Below are 24653 nucleotides of genomic sequence, written 5' to 3'. Positions count from 1 at the left end.
CTCACAGAATCTGTAATCCTCTAGTTCCCCATTTCATACCATTCATCATCCTACGCCATCATTTTTGGCATGGAAGTTAATTATTTTATTTTTCTCAAAAATCTGATCATTTTTTATGGTTTGGAAATATAGAGAAATTTACTTTACTTTTTAATTTTGGAAAATTGTTTTTACTTTAATTTTCACATTTTCAAAAGTATTTAAAAATTTACTTTAATTTCCTACATGCATATATTTGTGTTTAAGGTGCACTATTTTGAGCAAAAATGGTTACGATGAAACTCACCATTTTTAGGGAAGTCACAGCACTTCTTGATAATGATATTTAAACCAGTCCCTTCTTGAATTGAAGACAGAACTCTTAACCAATGAGAGAGGCAGGTCTTCAGTTCAAAATGTCAGTCCCATGGTGCTTTAGGTTTTCTCTTTATAGGAGTATTAATAATTCAGGAAGTAACTGTATAACAATAGTTTATTAAAAAAAGCATGTGCTTCACACATTTTGAGAATAATGACTGGTTAACAAACAAGACAGGAGTAACATGAGCTTTTTTTTCTTTTTTCCATTGTCGTTTTTCGTATATAACAATAGCAGTGTCGTATACAACACTGCTGACTATTGCCTCCTATTATGACATAAACTTCTCTCTCGTAAGATTACATTTTTTTGGCCACCACTACAAAGTAAATGAGTTAAGTAAAATTAAAAATACCATTTTTTTAGTATTCTTTTAATTTTCACTATCAGCTTTCTTTGCAATATGGCTCTGCCTCACTGGCAGAGAAATGCAATTTAGAAATTCATTATCTTGCATTGCATCTCACCAAGTTACTATTTAAGTAAATCATTGGCAGTAAGGGGCTGCATAAATATATAGATATTGTCTCTATTTTAGTAATCAAAGATAAAGCCATGTGTGTCATAAATAATCCTATTGAAATTTTATTGTTATTAATTATTTCTTGAAAATTCCAAACTGTTTTACTGAAATTAATTCTCTCTTAAAAAATCTGTCCATTTCCTCAGTTTCCTGAGGAAACAACCTCCTTGTTGGATATTCTAGTTACTTTCGTTGAACTTAAGGAGACTTTGGATCACATTCACCTTACAAAGTCTCCAGATCTGAGCTTTTTTTCAGATTTTTGGAAGCACATAGTAGCTCCATTTCTGCAAATGTTAAATACAGACATTACCTTAACCAAAATGCACATTCAATTAATATGGCCATTATCTCTTGTGGAGGTTCAGCCCTGAACACAGACAGACACCAGATGTCCATAACCACACACGTTTAATATTTTCTTCACTATTGTACAGCACCACACAATGTATAAATCAGCTGTATTGCTCACAGTCCCTTCTGTCCTTTTCTCTCTCTCTCTCTCTCTCTCTCTCAGTACTTATGCCACCTCTACTCCTCTCCTCACAAGCTCTGTCTTCTTCCTCTTGACTCCAGCTCCACTAATGGAGTGAGGCGGACCCTTTTATAACGCCCTGGATGTGCTCCAGGTGCTTTGTGATCTTCTTGCGGCACTTCCAGGTGTGGGGGAAGTGCAGCATGAGCACCCGGAAGCACTCCGGGTGTGCCTGGAATTTCTTCCAGCAGCACTTCTGAGTGCAGCAATCCAGGGCTCCACAATCCTCTGGTCACCCCCTGGCGGTGGACCAGGGCGGCTGCCCTCTCGTGGCCCAGGGGAGGTATTGTCCCTCTCCTGGTCCTTCCAGGCGTCCCGGCTGGGCAGGCTCCCCAACCGTCTGCCACACTCTCTAATCTTAAAATAAAGCAAGGAATGGAACTCACTGAGTGTCCTAACTTTTAATAAATTCTGGCATGAAGCTGTTGGTGAAACGTTTTGTGAATTTATTGGCAGTTAGTTATTCATCAATTAATTCATCCTAATTGATGGAATTAATTTGTTCCAGCTAAGCTGCAGATAATATGCATTGTTTACTACATAGTATTCATGTAGCATGTCCCAAATACCAACCAGACTTCCCATTTAATTCCTCCAGCTAACCTACATTTACACTGTGTTTTTTTAATTTGTACTGTGGAATGTTTACATAATACTTTAAACATCAAAATGTTCACTACTGGGCAATGATTTACACCCATCATCAGGGAGCAAGATATGAAGGAAATCACATATTTTTTCATTTAGTCTTATCTTTCCTAGCCAAAGGTGTTTATGGCTTTATGGTATTTATATGCATTTTTTTGGTATATTTTTGGGACATTAAATATATCACCTTTTTGACTGTATAGGCTGAAGCCAACCAGTACAGTATTTGGGTCAGGCTGCCTTATGTTAGGCATTTGTCCTGCATTATAGGACTTTAAGAGGATTCACACAATTTTCACTATTAGAGTGCACTCAATTCATAACAAGTATCATTTTCTCTGAGGTGTGCCAATGAAGCCAGTCAAAATTTCATGAGTAGCTTTCCTTAATTGTTTTGTAAAACTGTACACATGCATATTTTCTGCTATTCATCTAGAAATTATCAAACAATACAGAGGCTCACTAGCACAGATATAATAACACAAAGAGCAATATCCACATAAAATATGGGATTAGTAATGGCTCATTTTAGATGATACCACTCAATTTCACAAGAGCATAAAGTATACTGTAGACATACTATTTTTAATGGTATAACCAAGTTCAGAAAATAACCACTAAAAAGAAATAAGTATTTAAGGTCAAACGTAATTAGGTCCAGACAAAAAGCTGTAGAGTGAAATTTCAATGACTATTTGCAGAATTGTAAGTGAGACATATTCATGGTGGATCTACAATAACACTTATCAGCAAGTTTATCCTTAGCTGGATCAATTTGTTGTTAAACATTAAACAATTCATAATCAGGGTCACAGTTCTAAGGACCTGATTGTAAACATAGCCATGGAGAGAATTTCTGGTTTACCCCTTCAATATAATTTACTAGCAAAATACCCGCGCTTCGCAGCGGAGAAGTAGTGTGTTAAAGAGGTTATGTAAACATATATATACATATACATATATACATATATATACATATCTACATATACACATATCTACATATACATATATATATATATATATATATATATATATATATATATATATATATATATATATATATATATATATATACACATATACACATCCACATATGCTCTCTTGTGTGATGTAGCGATGTCCACGGCTTTATGTAATGTTTGCTAAGACCCGGCACTTAAAAGTTTCTCGCTACAGCAATTTTAACTCTGTTACAAAGTGATCCAAAGTCTCGTTTATACCTCGTGTCTTCTCATTAAACTTGTATGTCGCGAATATGGTATTGCAAACGGCAGCGGGAGCATTTCTATAAACTTAAGTTAAACTTACGGTTTACACCGTGCTTTGTTTCCGCAGTAGCTGCACTTATGAATATGCTTGTATGCGTCACTCGCTCGCTTCTTATTGTTTCGCTGCCTTCTCAATTGTGTAATGAATGTTTTCTTCAGCGCTCTTTGGGGCTCTTGTCCACGGCTTTATTTAATGTTAGCTAAGACCCGGCACTTAAAAGTTTCTCGCTACAGCAATTTTAACTCCGTTACAAAGTGATCCAAAGTCTCGTTTATACCTCGTGTCTTCTCATTAAACTTGTATGTCGCGAATATGGTATTGCAAATGGCAGCGGGAGCGTTTCTATAAACTTAATTTAAACTTACGGTTTACACCGTGCTTTGTTTCCTACTGCGTTCACAGTCAGTTCACGTGATTACGTGGGAGGCGTGATGACGCGATATGCAACTCCGCCTCCCACGGCCATCGAGCTGCAGTCTATTACAGTATATGGACAAAAAAGAGGTTCCAGTTATGACCATTACGCGTAGAATTTCGAAATGAAACCTGCCTAACTTTTGTAAGTAAGCTGTAAGGAATGAGTCTGCCAAATTTCAGCCTTCCACCTACACGGGAAGTTGGAGAATTAGTGATGAGTCAGTCAGTGAGTGAGTGAGTGAGTGAGTGAGTGAGTGAGTGAGGGCTTTGCCTTTTATTAGTATAGATTACAGTTCACTAATCACACTTGCTATGATTCATGTACTTACTTACCCACCCTCCAGATTTCTGGTTATACCCCCTGATCAGCTGACTTTCATACAAAACGCAATAAGCTTCTTGTGCATCAATCTTGCTCAACATATTCAGAAACAAAAAAAAAACTACTTTGAAACAAATAAATTAAACCGAAAACCGCATAACATTTTGTTATAGATAGATACTTTATTGATCCTGAGGGAAATTTAAGTACCAGCAGGCAAGAATTATACCAAGTTAGATATAAACATTCAAGTACACACTATATAAATAAAATTAATTAAGTACACACTGTCAAATGCAATTACAGTGCACTAGGATTAGAATCTTACAGTCCATTACAGGTAATGTAGATGGTGCAATACAATAATGCCATTGCAATGAGAATTGTGCAAATACTATTACTACAAAAGTGACACGTGGCACATAATATTAAAATGACAGAAACTAAAGTGACATTATATTAAAGTAAAATAAAGTGACATGGCTTATACTGATAGGGTAACATGTTTATAGTGACACATTATGAAAACAGGTTATACAGTAGTGACCAAGTAGTGAGATATCAGATGTAGTGCATTGCATAGCTAATACAACTAATATAGCTTATGAGCAGAGATGGAGCATCAGGCCCATAACTCAGCCCCCTCCCGCCACCTCTGTTGGGAAGAGTTAAAGAACTTAATGACTCTGGGGACAAAAGATCTTTTGTATCTGTCCATAATCCAGTTCTGTGATAGCAGCCTACCACTAAGCAAACTCCTCTGCTTAATTATGGTGGTGTAAAGTGGGTGATGGTCATTGTCCATGATAGATAGCAGCTTGCATAGTGTCCTCCTCTCTGCCACTGTCACCAGAGAGTCCATTTATATGCCAACCACAGATCTTGCTTGCCTGATCAGCTTGTCAATACAATCAGCATCTCTCGTCTTCAAGCTACATTCCCCCCAGCGTACCACAGCATAGAACAGAGTACTGGCAATCACCGATTAATAGAATATCTGCAGGACTTTCTTACATGTGTCAAAGGAGCCCGTGCCCCTTCAAAAAATAGTGCCGACTTTTCCCTGCCTGAACAGAGCCTTTGTATTCTGTGACCAGTACAGCCTGTCATCCACCTGCACTCCAATGTATTTATAGGTATTGACCCACTCCATATCAAATGGGTCTCAGTGGTTTCTAGACCTATGGTAGTCCACAACCATCTCCTTGGATATGGAAGTGTTCAAGAGCAGTTGGTTTGACCCACACCAGACCCCTGTACTCTTCCTCTTGTCCACCCCTGACACACCCTACAATGGCAGTGCCATCTGAGAACTTCTGCATGTAGTCCCTTAGTTGTAGCTAAAGTACAATGTGTACAGTGAAGCACTGGGCAAAACAATTCTTTTTAGTGATCCAATTCATTTTGTTCAGTTCACCAAAATGATTCGAATCTCTGAATCACTGATTTGTTCCCTTCAAAAACAAAAAGCTACTATACATTCTAGTTTAAAATCTAGAATAGTATCATAACAATGTAACAAGTTTAACCACCAAACAAAACAAACAATTTTAAAAGCAGGCGGCAAAATAAGTAATTCACAAATAATAATAATAATAATAATACTCTATTGAATTTTAACAATTGTGATAAAGAAACCAAAGAGACAGATTAAGGGTTGGGTAACCGTCCCCATATACTGTAGATGAACCGGAATATTCACTTCTTCTTGTACAGAGTGTAAGAATTAGCATATACATTTTGCAAAATATTGGAAAGGCGGCTGGTTTTTATGGCAGATGGACCAGAAACTGGTGTAGTGGTGAGATGACATGGATGGGATAGGATGGAGATGATGTCATAAGAGGGCAACCGGGTTGAAGTCGTCACATGGAGACGGCTGGAATGCGAAAGGTCTTCCTTGTTCATGCTCGTTTTTTAGTGGAGACTTCACGTATCAGGATTTGTCTGTTCTTCGGTCTTTCTGATGAAAAAAGGAGAGAAGCATTAGTACGCCGTCTTATATCCCCATCCGATGAGTTTTCACGCTCCGTTGGTCCTTTTGGCTGTCCTCTAATCGCTCGTGTGTGACACAATAAATAAAATTTCAACAATAAATTAAAAAAGCAACCTAACAAAAAGAACCTTAGAATAGTGCACACATCACGATAAAACTGTGAGAACATTGAAATATGACTAAATAAAATTATTTTCAGTTTTGGATTAATCTCCCAGAATTTCCTTCTTTTATATCCTGTCCTTTTTGATGCAATCTCCCTTACATACTGTTTATCAAGAGTGAACTCAGCTGCACCTCAATGTACTATGAATCTCTTGTCTGCAGTTCAGTACACAAACTAATTCTTTCGGTGAACTAGTACAGTAGTTCATTCTTTGGTTCAGTACATGAACTGATTATTTTGGTGAGCTAGTTCAGTGTACAGTACTACGAGTCTCTTGTCTGAAGTTCATGAATGAACTTCTCCAGATCAGTAGGGGTCAAACTTGTACATTCAATCATTCAGTGTACTGAGACGGTCATAGTCACTCATTCAGAGTGAACCGATCAATGTGGGGTGCGTGGTGTCAGTCATTAGCTATTTGTCGTCATGACCATTTTGCTGAAACAGTTTACTGATAGGCTATTTCCCTGAAGACAGCAGCCATTTAACCGAAGTTAAAATGATAGCTCCAAACTGTCGCCAAATGTAATATAAAATGTAGCACACACTGTGCGCACCTTGAAAAGATTAATTCTTTAATGTCATTGAACCAGTACATTTGTTCACAGACCAAGACAAGTATAAAAGGACTATTTTGTTCATTCATTGCACCTCACTAGTACTGAGTGAAGAGGAAAGGGGAAAGAACCGTCTCCTGTGGAGCTCTTGTGCTACATATTACAGTCTGTCAGTCTAGCAATGAGTTTATCTAGTTCACCAGTTGCGAGTCCTCTCCAATCCTGTACAGCTTGTCCCTCAGTATGAGGGGCTTGATGGTGTTGAAGGTGCTGGAAAAGTCAAAGAACATGATCCTCACAGCACTACTTCCTTTGTCCAGATGTGAGTGGGTCCAGTGGAGGAGGAAGAGAATGGCATTGTCCACACCCACCTTCTCTTGATAGGCAAACTGCAGGGAGTGTAGTGCATGATTCATCTGTGGTCTGAGGAGAAATGATTGCATCACAAATGGTCATATGAGCTATTCCCCATATAGAATACAACCAAATATATTACTACCTGGTGAATAGTGCTGCTTGTGAGTGGGAAGGCTCACAGCACTGGAAACTCAGCTTAACTGAGAAATGCAATAAGCTACTTTTTTGTCTTATTTACCTAACTTTGAAAACTTCATATTATTTGACAATGTGTACATCTGACAGAATTTTAAAGTTTGTAATAGTGTATTTGTTGCATTTGTATGATACTGTCAGTTATTAAATGGCATATAAGACAAAGTTCACCTGATGTTGTAGAGCATTGCTGGTGAAGCTCTAGACCCCAGCAGGTTAAGGTGTGCTAGAGGTCAATAAAATTTTTATTTCTTGTTGTTTTTCTTTCATTATTGTTCTCTGTTATTTTGTGGCTGCAGATGTATTGATAGGTAACATAGTGCACACCTGTATGGCTTGTGACAGTGACATGATTGCATTTTGAAGGACAGTAGCGCACACACAGTGAACCTCCTAGGAAATACTTGTGGTTTTAAGAATGTTATGTTGCTTTGCTTTGCTTTTGAGTTTTGACAAATGAGCATACAGCTTTTTTTTTTCCTTTCTTTTTTCCAGCAGTTTAAATTGAACACCATCAGCTCTACCCAGGCCCGGTCTTAGGTATTATGGGGCCCTAGGCGAAAGGGGGGTCCAGGGGCCCCCTGAGGGGGGCGGAGCCCCCCTGGAAGCTCTGTGAAATGCGTGAAAATTAGACCAAGGAGTCGATCCGGGGCCCTAGGCGGTCGCCTACTTCGCCTATGCCTAAGGCCGTGCCTGATTGGGACAAATAATGCTGTAGTATATTTAAGTGTATATGACAATTGCTCACTCGGACAATTTGTTTTGGGGGCCCCCAAGAAGGCGGGGGCCCTAAGCTATAGTTTGTGTAGCTTATATGTAAATCCTGCACTGGCTCTACCAATGTTCTCAATCTATTTATTTCTTATTAGGTCTTGTTCATCTGGCAAGCTAAATATCTATATATATAATTCACTAAGCTGGGAGACAAGTAGCCACCCATGGAAAGCACGCCGGAAGGGGCGTGGATTCACTAAACCGCCGACAAGTAAGACGCCAATGGCGCACACAGAAAGGAGCCACGCCCACCAACTCTTAGACCATTGGATACGACGAAAAAATCACAGCCACGCCCACCAACTCAGACGAGAAGCCTCGGAAAACATGCCGTCATTTCTGTTTGTCTGTGCCACAGTCCACTTGCAGCTCTGAGCCACGTTGACTTTTCATTAGTCAACCTCAGTGGAACCTTGGTTCACACAGAGGCAGCGCCGGAGAGAGACAGAGGCACACACAGGCAGCGCAAGAGAGAGAGCCGCGCACACACAGGCAGCGCCAGAGAGACAGAGGCACACACAGAGGCAGCGCCAGAGAGACAGAGGCACATACACACACACAGAGGCAGCGCCAGAGAGAGACAAGCGCACACAGAGGCAGCGCGCGAGAGAGAGCCACGCACACACACAGAGGCAGCGCCAGAGAGAGACAGAGGCACACACAAGCAGCGTGAGAGAGAGAGTCACGCACACACACAGAGGCAGCGCCACAGAGAGACAGACGCACACACAGGCAGCGCAAGAGTGAGCCGCGCAATCCTTTAAAACTGAAGTTAAAACACAATGAAGGAAGCAGTCTTTAAAAACCAATAAGCCCTGTGCCTCTTTTTCATTAGCGTCTCACCTGCTTCAGGCCCTGCAACAGTCGAGACGCTCTCTCTGCAGCTTACCTTCTCTGTGCCTGACTCCACTACTGTCAGTCGCCTGATTAAAAATGGCCTTTTGAAGGGGAGCTATGGACCCGCTATACCACAGGAACACATAGCCTTCGAGCCTACTCTCGCTCACTCTAACGTACCGGCTTTCTCTCTCTCTCTCCTCACTCGCTCACACACTGCACAGGGGAGAAATGCCCGAAGCACGAGTCTACCCGGAAACCGTTTCAGCCACAATTCCACACCCCTCGCTACACTGTGAGTGCGATGATTGAAACTCATCAGGGATAAGTCGGTTTTTCAAACGCAGTCGTGTAGCAGATTAGCAGGATGTAATAATCCGAGATGAATGCGCGACTCCGCGCTGAGTGAAAACACAATGTATATTGCTGCAACAAAATGATGAAAGAACGGGCGCATTTTTTTCACACAAGCTGAGTGGGTGGGTGTTAGTTAGTTAATTAGCAACTTGAAGGATTTCAAGATATAATATACACAAGAGGTAACACTGCAAAAGCGGCCCAAACCAGAAAAGACCGATGGCAAAAAGTGACTGACAAATTAAACGCGTGTGCATTGTACTTACTGAAAGCAGCGTTACGGATTTTGCAAATGTTCATTTTTTTCCCTCTGCTTAAAAAACATTGAAAAAGCGGCGCGGATTGGTTTGCAGCGTGTAAAACAGTTTGTTTGTCGCGGATAATTTGCTATCCACACAGGGAGGAACCGGGAAGCGAACCCACAATCTTCCACTGTCTCCTTACTGCAAAGCTGCCTTACTACTACAGCGCCACAAGGCAGTTAAAGAATGCACCGGGCTACATGTTCATTTTTTCCCCTGTGCTTAAAAGACATTAAAAAACTGTTTCTCAACTGTGACTCCGGAACAACTCAGTACGCGAAAAACGGCCAGAATCGCAAACAACAATGAAAACTCTACGTGACTCACAGGTAGTGATGGGCCGCTCGATATTAAGGTTTCGATACTGTGTCGAGCTTTCGAAGCACTGCAGATTTTAATACTTGATCGAATAATGACATCTGTGATTTAAGGATTTCACATTTTCTTTCACAAATGTGCTTACCTATATCATGGCAAAGTACAGGGATAAACCTTTATTTTCTGTCTACTCCATTTTACTTAAGACCGACCAAAGAAAACATTTAAGGCTATTAAATGTGATCTCAAGAAAAGATCAGGGTTAATTATAATACTAATAACAGGAGTGATTATAATGATACAGTGCAAAAGTAAATACTAATTGAAAGAGCCAGGAATGCATGAGGTGAGGCGTCTTATTTTGTTTAACTCTTGCTATCGTATCGTCGGCGTTAGTTATATTTATATTTTTTAGACATCACACACTACAAGCTGCTGACGAACCCTTCTCTTCGTTGTCAGTCTGTAGCTACGAAAAAATAAAAGCAATACGACTTTTAACAGACGTCATTGAAGTGTATCATAAGTTTCTGTAACGTTAATGAAAATGGCCAGGAGGTGTCACGAGAGAGGTGAGTGTCAAATGCTTCGAAGCTTTGATACGATTTCTGACACAATTGCTTCAAACGTGTTGATGCTTCGTGAGGCTTCACTCCGCCCATCACTACTCACAGGTTACTGAACGAGAAATCAGCAGACTAGCATGACGGATGGGGCGTAATGGGCGTTCTTCCCCTCTCCTCTGGATTTTTCAAATGTTAATTTTTTCCCAGTGCTTAAAAATCATTTAAAAAGCGGCCTGATTATGCGGCGTATGGTACGCCGCGGGTTGGCTAGTTCACTTTATTTCAATTCAGTCTATTTTTTTTATAGCATGCTTCTCTGAGTGCAGGCTCAGAGCACTGCACCAAATTCATATAAAACTATCTTAGTATCAATGTCTCAACCTTAATCTGTGTAAGATTATTGTAATGTTTTTAAGAGTTAGCCTCTTTGTCATCTCTGACCTTCTTCTCTATCTACATTGACTGCTATTAAAATTAATAATAATAATAAGTTTTATTTATGTAGCACCTTTCATACACTCAAGGACACTTTACAACTCCATACACACATTAACATGACAGTAGAAATTACATACATGAAAAAACAATAATACTCATTGAAAAGATGTATTTTTAACAGGAGTTTGAAATTATGAGTAGATTTTTCCTCGCGAAGGCTGAGAGGGAGAGAATTCCAAATTTTAGGGGCTATCACTCTGAAAGCTCTGCCACCCATAGTTATTAACCTGTATTTAGGCACAGTGAGTAACTTAGCATCCGATGATCGTAATGCACGGGCAGGAGTGTAAGGAAGCAGCAGCTCCGGCAGATAATGAGGGGCTAACCCATGAAGGGCTTTAAAGGTGAGAAGGATAATTTTATATTTGATTCTTGAAGAAACTGGTAACCAATGTAAATCATAGAGGACAGGAGTGATGTGAGTAGATTTTTTAGTGTGTGTAAGTAAACGAGCAGCAGAATTCTGAACATATTGTAATCTATTGATATCTTTAGTCGGGAGGCCATAAAATAAAGCATTGTCCAGACGGTAGTGATGAAAGCGTGAATGAGTGTCTCAGTATCTTTCACACTGAGGAAAGAATGCAGATGAGCAATGTTGCGAAGATGAAAAAAGGCTGTTTGTACTATTGAGCTAATGTGTGATTGAAAAGTAAGAAGCTGATCAAAGATGACACCCAAATTACGGACAGATGCTGAGGGTTGAACCAGGATCCCATCAATGTCAATTTTTAGCCCACGAAGGGTAGAGAGGACAGATTTGGTACCAACTAATAAGATTTCTGTTTTATTAGGATTGAGTTGTAAAAAATTATTTGTCATCTAATCATTGATTACCCGAATGCAGTCAATCAGTGCAACAGGTGAAGATGTTGCAGTTGCATCAACGCTTACACAGTTGTGTGTCATCGACATAGCAGTGGAAGCTCAGACCATACCAACGAATAATCTTACCTAATGGGAGCATATAGATGTTGAAGAGGACTGGACCGAGAACTGACCCTTGAGGGATACCTTGTGTGAATGAAGTAGTGGCAGATTTGTATTCCCTAATGAAGACGTAATACTGGCGATCACAGAGGTAAATATAGTTCTTCATTTCAGTTTTGTCAATGCATTGCTCCCTCTTTCTTTTTCTATTAACTACTGGTCCATAGACATGTCACTTTTATCCACTTTTGTTATTCACTTCTGTTAACCACTCCAGTTTGATTTGAAAGAGCCTGAAACTGGATGGTGTGCCTGTCTGACCGGGAAAAGTTCCACTAGGAATTTACATTTAGGCCAGTTTGGAGCTGGATGGATATACCCATCAATCCATCATCCTAGTTCCGTATTGAGACCAGCTGTGTATTCCATAAATCCCATTCTGTTCTTCCATTTACCTCTTAGAAATGGGAACTGCTTGAGTCACTTGGCATCAATGATGTGATCCTATCTGTTTGTGTATAGAATGACACTCCCACATGCCAGTTTTACAAAAACTGGTGGTTTGTATTGGTCCCAACATCTGCATGTCAGCATGAGCTGGTTAAAGCATGGCAGCTCAGGACTTGTATCATTCCAGTCACTGAGGTTTCCTATTCAATCCTCCTTTTTTCATTCTATCATAAATTTAAATTGGTCCCAACAGCAAAATGCATTCTGTTTGTGATGCCCCATCTTTTTGGAATAAGAAAGACATAGCAGATGGACAGACACTCAGAGAGACACTCAGACACTTATCCTTTTGTTAAGGTGGATTGAAAATGTCTGCAATTGTTTTGTATGCTGAACAAAAATAAGATCACAAAAAATGTGCTGATATTAAAATGAAAACGTCTCCACTTTTAGTTTCAGCAAATCACACTTGAACTACAATATTTGGTAAATGGTTATGGGTTATAGGAATACAGTATAACCTAGCAGGGACCTAATAGAAAGAGAGAAAGAGCCATGCACCAACATGCCAGAGTGAGGGAGAAAGGACACCACTAGAGATTGGTATTTTTTGTAGGTTTAGACACCACAAAGTTAGGAGTGTGGTCTGAGAGATAATATGCAGCGTACAGGCTCTAGATAGAAAATGACCTGGCAAATGAGAGAGACACTAGGCCGTCCTCTGAGCGATAATTGAAAAGCAAGGAGGGTTGGTAGAAGGTCAAAAGACCAAATAGTTAGACATGGGATCACATTGCCATTTTAAAAGTCAAATGTGGGCAGCATAGCAGGAGGCAGTCTGTTCTTCACATAAGCAGCCTGAGATGGTGTGGGAGAGTTTCAGCTCTATAATGGCTATAAAACAATCAGGGATATAGTGGTCTAAGCAGTCACTACAAGTTTGTAATCTAAGCAGATTTGACCCTTTGCACAGACAGATGGTTGATTTCTTCATTGTTTGCTGCTTGGGTGAATGTTAATGGACCTGATCTACAGTATGACTTCAAAGTCGAATGTCTAAGGCCCCTTTGTTTTGTGTAAGCATATGTGGACACAGTACTGACCAATTACCACAATTCAGCTGGGCAGCCAAAAAAAGTTTATAAAATACATTTCTTTAAGCCTGTTAAATGGAAATTAGATTTTAGTGTGGTAGACATTAGAAAAAATATAACCAAAAATGAGAAAGATTAATTAAAATAGACTAGAGTCGATAGCCAGAGTACCAAAAAATGCCAAGGGCAGGCATAAACGAAAAAGATATGTAGAATGTTAATGTCTGAACCAAAAAAGTCTCAGGTTTCCAGGTAAAGTCAAATAAACTCCTTAAAGCTAAAAATACACAACAGAAAAGCCTAAAAGAAAACTACACTCCATCTTTAGAAACGCTAGTCTGTTCAGAGTTCAGTTCTCTAATATAGGCCAGAGCAAAAATAGACTATAGTAACCGGGGACGCGACATGGTACTACAGCCCTTATATTAGGTTTGGGCTTGCAGAGACAATAAGAGTCACTGGGTGAAACTCTATTCGGGTGTTCCTGGTCCAACTAAATATCAGGCCCGGGAAATTAGTCCCTGTCACAGACGTAACTCCAAGGGGACTATCTGAGTTTTAAAAGTTTGTTCTGAATATGCAGATGCTAAGCTTACAGCTTGGAGTGTAACTGTTGGAGAGAGAAGCTAGAGGTGATAAGATAAGATACAGGAGGTGTCTATTAGGTAGTACATTGTGGGAAAGTACAGTATTCACCCACATGGTTTATTAGGGTTGTATCTTCTGGAGGAAAGCCCACTGGGACTTTTAGAATTGTTTATTTGCTCTATTTTATGCTGCTTTGTTGCTCGTTCTGTATCTGTTGCTGTTCCATTATGTGTTTACTTTTTGTAATAAAACCATCCTTTTCAAACTTTTCTGGTCACTTTGATTTTAATTTGAGTAAGTGGAGAGCTCACGAGTACCAGTACACGTTAAACCAATATAAATACTCATTAGTTGCAGATTGTAAATGTTCAATTTAAACGGCAAATATCAGATGTACATGTAAATGTACAAAAACAAAATTATAAGTAGGAGATGTTAAAAGCCAATTCTAAATGACAAAAAAAATGTTACTTAGTAAGTTCACATCTAAAATCTAAACTTTTAGTTAAAAATTATATATTTGTTATTCATGCATATTTGTTGTGTCCCCCTATTCCAAATTAGTATTCCACATACAGAACACGCTCCAGAAGAAACTTTGCACAAACTGCATAAAAGTTCACAGGTTTGTTATTTATATGAAGAACTACTGTAAATCACTGTACTTGTAGTTGCATTTTAGTTAAGAAAAGTTCTTGAATTCTCAGCATTGCTAAATACTGTAAGGGCTGTTTTTAATGTTGCCATCAGTTTTGGCAATGCTATCTAATGGTCTTCTTCTTCTACTTTTGGCAGCTCCCGCTAGGGGTTGCCACAGCGGATCATCTTCTTCCATATCTTTCTGTCCTCTGTATCTTATTCTGGAACACTCATCACCTGCATGTCCTCTCTTACCACATCCATAAACCTTCGCTTAGGCCTTCCTCTTTTCATCTTTCCTGGCAGCTCTATCCTTAGCATCCATCTCCCAATATACCCAGCAACTCTCCTCTGCACATGTCCAAACCAACGCAATCTCGCCTCTCTGACTTTGTCTCCCAGCCGTCCAACTTGAGCTGACCCTCTAATGTACTAATTTCTAGTCCTGTCCACATTCGTCAAACCCAGTGCAAATCTTAGCATATTTAACTCTGCTACCTCCAGCTGTCTCCTGCTTTCTGGGCAGTGCCACCGTCTCCAACCCATATAACATAGCTGGTCTCACTACTGTCCTGTTGCTGATAACCGTCTGTCACAAATTACTCCTGACACTCTTCTCCACCTATTCCACCCTGCCTGCACTCTCTTTTTCACCTCTTTTCCACAATCCCCATTACTCTGTACTGTTGATCCCAAGTATTTAAACTCATCCACCTTCGCCAACTCTACTCCCTGCATCCTCACCATTCCTCTGACCACCCTCTCATTTACACACATGTATTCTGTCTTGTTCCTACTGACCTTCAATCCTCTCCTCTCTAGAGCATATCTCCACCTCTCCAGGGTCTCCTCAACCTGCTCCCTACTGTCGCTACAGATCACAATGTCATCGGCAAACATCATAGTCCACAGGGACTACTGTCTAATCTCGTCTGTCAACCTGTCCATCACCACTGCAAATAAGAAAGGGCTCAGAGCCGATCCCTGATGTAATCCCACCTCCAACTTGAATGCATTCGTCACTCCTACCGCAGACCTCACCACAGTCACACTTCCCTCGTACATATCCTGTACAACTCTTACGTACTTCTCTGCCACTCCCGACTTCCTCATACAATACCACAGCTCCCCTCGAGGCACCCTGTGATATTCTTTCTCCAGGTCCACAAAGACACAATGCAACTCCTTCTGGCTTTCTCTAAGACTACTATATCCCTGATTGTTTCATAGCCATTACAGAGCTGAACTCTATCAACATCCTCAGAGCAAACATTGCATCTGTGGTGCTCTTTCTTGGCATGAAACCATACTGCTGCTCCCTAATCATCACCTCACTTCTTAACCTGGCTTCCACTACTCTTTCCCATAACTTCATGCTGTGGCTCATCAATTTTATTCCCCTGTAGTTACTGCAGTCCTGCACATCCCCCTTATTCTTAAATATTGGCACCAGTACACTTCTTCTCCACACCTCAGGCATCCTCTCACTTTCCAAGATTCCATTAAACAATCTGGTTAAAAATTCCACTGTAATCTCTAATTTATCACCATAAACTTCAGTTTAGCATATCCTGACTAGAGCTGCTGATTAACTGTACAGACTGCATCTCTGTTGTTAGTCATTAGCACTAAAACATAAGTAACATGATAGTTAGAATTGGATACTAACCCTCACCTATTCTGTTTCTCTTCTCGGTACTCAAATGTGGCACTTGGTGCCACGGCCCACCTGCCAAGTTGTTTTGCCTGCCTAAGGTAAAGTCATCCCTGATGGAGGATCTCAGGAATCGTGAGAAAGAGGGGTCCTTTCTTCGGATTGGCTGGCCCAACACTGTTTCAGCCGTGGAATGGCCAAATGGGGGAGGCAGCTTGATGGATGAGGTCTTCAGGAGTCTAAAATTATCTAAATCTTATTATGTGATATCATCTACTCTTAAATTCTGCTCCGTACTTCTAAAAATTTTTTTATTTTTTTATTGAGGATTTGTTCTGTTCTGTTCTGTGTATTGTATTGTATTTTATTGACCCCCTTCTTTTGACACCCACTGCACGCCCAACCTACCTGGAAAGGGGTCTCTCTTTGAACTGCCTTTCCCAAGGTTTCTTCCATTTTTTTCCTACTAGGTTTTTTTTGGGAGTTTTTCCTTGTCTTCTTAGAGAGTCAAGGCTGGGGGGCTGTCAAGAGGCAGGGCCTGTTAAAGCCCATTGCGGCACTTCCGGTGTGATTTTGGGCTATACAAAAATAAACTGTATTGTATTGTATTGTATTGTACCAGGACTCTTCCTAGAGCTGGCTGGCCATCTAAATTGAGTGATCGGGGGAGAACGGCCTTAGTCAGGGAGGTGACCAAGAACCCGATGGTCACTCTGTCAGAGCTCCAGAGGTCCTCTGTGGAGAGAGGAGAACCTTCCAGAAGGACAACCATCTCTGCAGCAATCCACCAATCAGGCCTGTATGGTAAAGTTTGTAAGACGGATGCCTCTCCTTAGTAAAAGGCACATGGCAGCCCGTCTGGAGTTTGCCAAAAGGCACCTGAAGGACTCTCAGACCATGAGAAAGAAAATTCTCTGGTTTGATGAGACAAAGATTGAACTCTTTGGTGTGAATGCCAGGCGTCATGTTTGGAGGAAACCAGGCACCCCTCATCACCAGGCCAATACCATCCCTACAGTGAAGCATGGTGATGGCAGCATCATGCTGTGGGGATGTTATTCAGCAGCGGGGACTGGGAGACTAGTCAGGATAAAGGGAAAGATGACTGCAGCAATGTACAGAGACATCCTGGATAAAAAACCTGTTCCAGAGCGCTCTTGACCTCAGACTGGGGTGACGGTTCATCTTTCAGCAGGACAACGACCCTAAGCACACAGCCAAGATAACAAAGGAGTGGCTTCAGGACAACTCTGTGAATGTCCTTGAGTGGCCCAGCCAGAGCCCAGACTTGAATCTGTTTGAACATCTCTGGAGAGATCTTAAAATGGCTGCGCACCGACGCTTCCCATCCAACCTGGTGGAGCTTGAGAGGTGCTGCAAAGAGGAATGGGCGAAACTGGCCAAGGATAGGTGTGCCAAGCTTGTGGCATCATATTCAAAAAGACATGAGGCTGTAATTGCTGCCAAACGTGCATCGACAAAGTATTGAGCAAAGGCTGTGAATACTTATGTACATGGGATTTCTCAATTTTTTTATTTTTAATAAATTTGCAAAAACCTCAAGTAAACTTTTTTCACATTGTCATTATGGGGTGTTGCGTGTAGAATTCTGAGGAAAAAAATGAATTTAATCCATTTTGGAATAAGGCTGTAACATAGCAAAATGTGGAAAAAGTGATGCGCTGTCACAACTTTCCGGATGCACTGTATATATATATATATATATATATATATACAGTGGTGTGAAAAACTATTTGCCCCCTTCCTGATTTCTTATTCTTTTGCATGTTTGTCACACAAAATGTTTCTGATCATCAAACACATTTAACCATTAGTCAAATATAACACAAGTAAACACAAAATGCAGTTTGTAAATGGTGGTTTTTATTATTTAGGGAGAAAAAATAATCCAAACCTACATGGCCCTGTGTGAAAAAGTAATTGCCCCCTGAACCTAATAACTGGTTGGGCCACCCTTAGCAGCAATAACTGAAATCAAGCGTTTGCGATAACTTGCAATGAGTCTTTTACAACGCTCTGGAGGAATTTTGGCCCACTCATCTTTGCAAAATTTTTGTAATTCAGCTTTATTTGAGGGTTTTCTAGCATGAACCGCCTTTTTAAGGTCATGCCATAGCATCTCAATTGGATTCAGGTTAGGCCACTCCAAAGTCTTCATTTTGTTTTTCTTCAGCCATTCAGAGGTGGATTTGCTGGCGTGTTTTGGGTCATTGTCCTGTTGCAGCACCCAAGATCGCTTCAGCTTGAGTTGACGAACAGATGGCCGGACATTCTCCTTCAGGATTTTTTGGTAGACAGTAGAATTCATGGTTCCATCTATCACAGCAAGCCTTCCAGGTCCTGAAGCAGCAAAACAACCCCAGACCATCACACTACCACCACCATATTTTACTGTTGGTATGATGTTCTTTTTCTGAAATGCTGTGTTCCTTTTACGCCAGATGTAACGGGACATTTGCCTTCCAAAAAGTTCAACTTTTGTCTCATCAGTCCACAAGGTATTTTCCCAAAAGTCTTGGCAATCATTGAGATGTTTCTTAGCAAAATTGAGACGAGCCCTAATGTTCTTTTTGCTTAACAGTGGTTTGCGTCTTGGAAATCTGCCATGCAGGCCGTTTTTGCCCAGTCTCTTTCTTATGGTGGAGTCGTGAACACTGACCTTAATTGAGGCAAGTGAGGCCTGCAGTTCTTTAGACGTTGTCCTGGGGTCTTTTGTGACCTCTCGGATGAGTCGTCTCTGCGCTCTTGGGGTAATTTTGGTCGGCCGGCCACTCCTGGGAAGGTTCACCACTGTTCCATGTTTTTGCCATTTGTGGATAATGGCTCTCACTGTGGTTCGCTGGAGTCCCAAAGCTTTAGAAATGGCTTTATAACCTTTACCAGACTGATAGATCTCAATTACTGCTGTTCTCATTTGTTCCTGAATTTCTTTGGATCTTGGCATGATGTCTAGCTTTTGAGGTGCTTTTGGTCTACTTCTCTGTGTCAGGCAGCTCCTATTTAAGTGATTTCTTGATTGAAACAGGTGTGGCAGTAATCAGGCCTGGGGGTGGCTACGGAAATTGAACTCAGGTGTCATACACCACAGTTAGGTTATTTTTTAACAAGGGGCAATTACTTTTTCACACAGGGCCATGTAGGTTTGGATTTTTTTTCTCCCTAAATAATAAACACCATCATTTAAAAACTGCATTTTGTGTTTACTTGTGTTATATTTGACTAATGGTTAAATGTGCTTGATGATCAGAAACATTTTGTGTGACAAACATGCAAAAGAATAAGAAATCAGGAAGGGGGCAAATAGTTTTTCACACCACTGTATATACCTTTTCTGGTGGAATTTGATGCTGTAAAGTAAACTGACTAAATTGTCATATCAGTAATGCCTGGTATTGTTCTTTATTTCCCCTTATACAATTTCTTGTATTAGGAATTTGTTAGTTTTCACCTACCCCTTGGGGTCAGAGCGCAGGGTCAGCCATTGTACAGTGCCCCTGGAGCAATTGCAGGTTAAGGGTCTTGCTCAAGGGCCCAGCAGAGTAGGATCTCTTTTGACAGTGACGAGGATTCGAACCGGCAACCTTCTGGATATCAGCACAGATCCTTAGCCTCAGAGCCACCACTGCAGTCAATTCTTTGTCAAGCAGATGACAAAGCACCCTGTCATGTCCTTTTATAGCAAAAACCTTCCTACACCTAATGCTCCCCTAGTATTTGGGGCCAGCCAGCATGAGAAATGTGCCAGCAATGGAAACTCCTATAAAATGTCCTATATATATGGTTCATATATGTAAAGCTGAAAGTTTTTTTGTTAGTGTGATTGCAGCGTAAGTAAATACACACTGTTGAATCTATATTTGACAAATTTTGTACTTTTTTCCCATTTTTACAGGGTATGACCATTGACTATGTTTTGTTCAAAAATTCTTTTTTAGTCACCACACCTGCACATTCTTGAGACTTGGTACAGATATGCAAAGTTGCTCATGATAGATTTAGTCCACAAAATGTTTGTGTCCCTTTGCAATCCCTTAAAAAAGAGAGCACTTTTCACTGAATGTAACCAAAAATACGCACATCTGTACAATAAGTTGTGCCATTGATAAGGGAAACAAGACAGACAGCTGTCCATTTAACTGAGGTGAAGTAGAACTTGCTGCCTTTAATTAATAGCATCTCTGCCATGAAATCAGCAGTTGGTGGCTTTTGGTGCCTTCATTATGTCTTTTTCAGCTCTGAGGAAATGTAATTACCAAAACTGTAGAATATTTAAAAATAAGATCAATGTATTGTACATACTATGGCTCATTTAGTTTAACTTATTTGCATTTTGTGATTTAAAGTACAGTAATTTCACTTCATTATCATTGTATTAATACTTCAAACATGAGGTACATGTTAACTCAAATGTCATTGGGCCATTCGAGGTGCGACATACAAGATAACTCATACCTCAGGATGCAGTTCAATATACAGCCACAATAGGCACAGTCAGTGCCTGGCAGTCTCGACTGTCTTACCACTGTTATCTACTAGAATGCTAATATCTAGTGAATAGCCATAGAATATTTTTCTTTTGGTGGCAAGAGCATGTGGAAAATAATGTTATAAATAGACAGTCCGCAGTTATGCCACCACAAAAAAGCTGCGTATGTTTTGAAACTACTAGATTTTTGAAAAGATAAATATTTTAATGATGATGACAATGACCAACATAGTGACAGTCAATTGGATGATGTGGAGCCTGTAGGCTCTGGTACTGAAGAAGATTGTGAGGGGAATCAGGCCTACGATCTCCAAATTGCCAATGTTGATAATAATAGCTCACACATATGGTCTGACCATGCTGATCCTACAGTGTCAACTAATGATCCACCACCTATATTTACTCCTCGTGTTTGGGAGCTTGTAGTCAGTAATTACATGCCACAGGTGTATTGTGAATACTGTGTTGCTGCTAGACTGAACAGTTATTTCAACTAAACTGTAAAGTTTATGGAATTCTTCGATTTATTCTTAAAGGACGAAATAATAAACTTTATTGTAAAAGAGACCAACAGATTTGTAGACTAAATTCTGGAAAAATCAGTCTTGAAACTAGGGTCCATAACTGGCACCCTATAAAGGCACCTGAAACTAAAAAGATTTTGGAACTTGTCTTTCTGATGGGACAAGTGAAAAAAAACAGACTAAGGATTACTTGAGCTTAGATCCTACTATGGAAACATCTATTTTATTATATACAGAGTGATATAATTATTATATACAGAGTGATAAGTATGAACTGTTATTGAAATTGTAGCATTTTTGCAATAATGATGAGTTGCATAAAACTGCAGACTGTTCAAGCTGCGTCACATTCGTGACTTGCTAATTTCATAATTTCAAGCTGTATATATATATACTACATCAGGTTGTTTCTATTGATGTTAATGGTGTTGTGGTGTGGATGGATAACATTCAGACAAATTATTCTAGGAAAACATTACAAATATTGCATGAAATTACATCTGCTGCATGAACATAGAGGCTACATCTACAACTTCCTTGTGTACTATGGTAAATGGATACAATATCTGTCTTTGGCCATGCAGAAACTGTTGCATTGAAACTGATGTGCAATATATTCGACAGAGGACATGTGCTATACCCTGACAACTTCTACACTAGTGTTTCACTAGCTTAACAACTTCTGAATAGATAGGTTGCATTTACCTTTGTGGAACTCTTCATAAAAATCATAAATACTATCTTGAAGCAGTGGTCTCCATCAAGCTCGTTTCAATGTGGAAAGACAAAAAAGATGGAAAGATACTTTCTACAACACATGCTGGCAAAACAGTCAAAGGCAGAAAAAGAAATTGGCATGGCAAGGTAATCAAAAATCCAGTCTGTGTGCTTGATAATCACATGTGTGGTGTAGATCATCTCGATCAGCTGTTATCATATTACACACCGCGGCACAAAACCCTAAAATGGTACAGAAAAGTAGTTCTGTAGGTGCTGGACATGGCCATGAGCCATGCATTTTTGTTGTACCACAAATGGGGTTAGAAATGTCACTGTTTCTGGATTCATTCTCAACTCACCTGGAAGAGTTAATGTAAAACTTGTAATTTTGTTGATGATCTTGCCATGTTTTACTCTGCATATGAAAATTTGAATTTGGAAAAAAGTGTAATTAGTAAATCAAAATTAACCTAATAGAAACATAAATTGCATAGATTTATTTTTAGGTATTGTTCAAGAGAATAATGCTTCTATCTTCTTATATAATATGCAACCATGGCTGTCCTTTTGTCTGTACCTCGCAAATCGCTTGAACTATTGACCTGAAATTTGGTACACATATACTACATGACATCTACTATATATATATAAAGTACTGTGCAAAAGTTTTAGGCAGGTGTGAAAAAATGCTGTAAACAAAGAATGCTTTCAGAAGTATAAATAATGATTGTTTATTGTTATCAATTTACAAAATACAAAGTGAGCGAACAAAAGAAAAATCTAAATCAAATCAATATTTGGTGTTACCACCTTTTGCCTTCAAACCAGCATCAATTCGTATAGGTACACTTGCACAAAGTCAGGGATTTTGTAGGATTATAGTCAGGTGTATGATCAACCAATTATACCAAACAGGTGCTAATGATCATCAATGTCACACGTAGGTTGAATCACAGTCATTATCTGAAACAGAAACAGCTGTGTAGGAGGCTTAAAACTGGGTGAGGAACAGCCAAACTCTGCTACCAAGGTGAGGTTGTGGAAGACAGTTTCATGTCATGGCAAGATTGAGCACAGCAACAAGACACAAGGTAATTATACTGCATCAGCAAGGTCTTTCTCAGACAAACATTTCAAAGCAGACTGGGGTTTCAAGATGTGCTGTTCAAGCTCTTTGGAAGAAGCACAAAGAAACGGGCAACGTTGAGGATCGTAGACGCAGTGGTCGGCCAAGGAAACTTTGTGCAGCAGATGAAAGACACATCAAGCTTATTATCCTTCAAAATCGGAAGATGTCCAGCAGTGCCATCAGCTCAGAACTGGCAGAAACCAGTGGGACCCAGGTACACCCATCTACTGTCCGGAGAAGTCTGGCCAGAAGTGGTCTTCATGGAAGAGTTGCAGCCAAAAATCCATACCTCCCATGTGGAAACAAGGCCAAGTGACTCAAGTATGCAAGAAAACATAGGAACTTGGGTGCAGAAAAATGGCAGCAGGTGCTCTGGACTGATGAGTCAAAATTTGAAATATTTGGCTGTAGCAGAAGGCAGTTTGTTCGTCGAAGGGCTGGAGAGCGGTACAATAATGAGTGTCTGCAGGCAACAGTGAAGCATGGTGGAGGTTCCTTGAACGTTTGGGGCTGCATTTCTGCAAATGGAGTTGGAGATTTGGTCAGGATTAATGGTGTTCTCAATGCTGAGAAATACAGGCAGATATTTATCCATCATGCAATACCATCAGGGAGGTGTATGATTGGCCCCAAATTTATTCTGCAGCAGGACAACGACCCCAAACATACAGCCAAAGTCATTAAGAACTATCTTCAGCGTAAAGAAGAACAAGAAGTCCTGGAAGTGATGGTATGGCCCCCACAGAGCCCTGATCTCAACATCATCAAGTGTGTCTGGGATTACATGAAGAGACAGAAGGATGTGAGGAAGCCTACATCCGCAGAAGATCTGTGGTTAGTTCACCAAGATGTTTGGAACAACCTACCAGCCGAGTTCCTTCAGAAACTGTGTGCAAGTGTACCTAGAAGAATTGATGCTGTTTTGAAGGCAAAGGGTGGTCACACCAAATATTTATTTGATTTAGATTTCTCTTTTGTTCATTCACTGCATTTTGTTGATTGATGAAAATAAATGAATAACACTTCCATTTTTGAAAGCATTCTTTGTTTACAGCATTTTTTCACACCTGCCAAAAACTTTTGCACAGTACTATATATATATATATATATATAAATAGATGAAAGCCACATGCACCATTTTAATTGCTGAAGGAAAGTATGGCTGATAAATGTGTGGTAAATGACCATGCCCACTGAAAACAAATTTTCTCGTTTTAGATGAATATGCTCTTTACTTGACAGTGTTATTTAATTTCTAGATATTTAAAAATGTCAGTCAGTCTAAATCCCCATTCTCATCTATAACATCATATCCAAAAAATTGGAGTGCTTGTGCATAAGCAGACAAAAGTATGTTCCTGTGCAGGGTTACTGAGTGATCTCTCTGTAATGAGATGAAAAGTTCAGAAATACAGTTGGTCTT

The sequence above is a fragment of the Erpetoichthys calabaricus genome, chromosome 3 (genome assembly GCF_900747795.2).
Source record: "Erpetoichthys calabaricus chromosome 3, fErpCal1.3, whole genome shotgun sequence".
Taxonomy (NCBI): domain Eukaryota; kingdom Metazoa; phylum Chordata; class Cladistia; order Polypteriformes; family Polypteridae; genus Erpetoichthys; species Erpetoichthys calabaricus.
Note: the sequence above shows the minus strand (reverse complement) of the source record.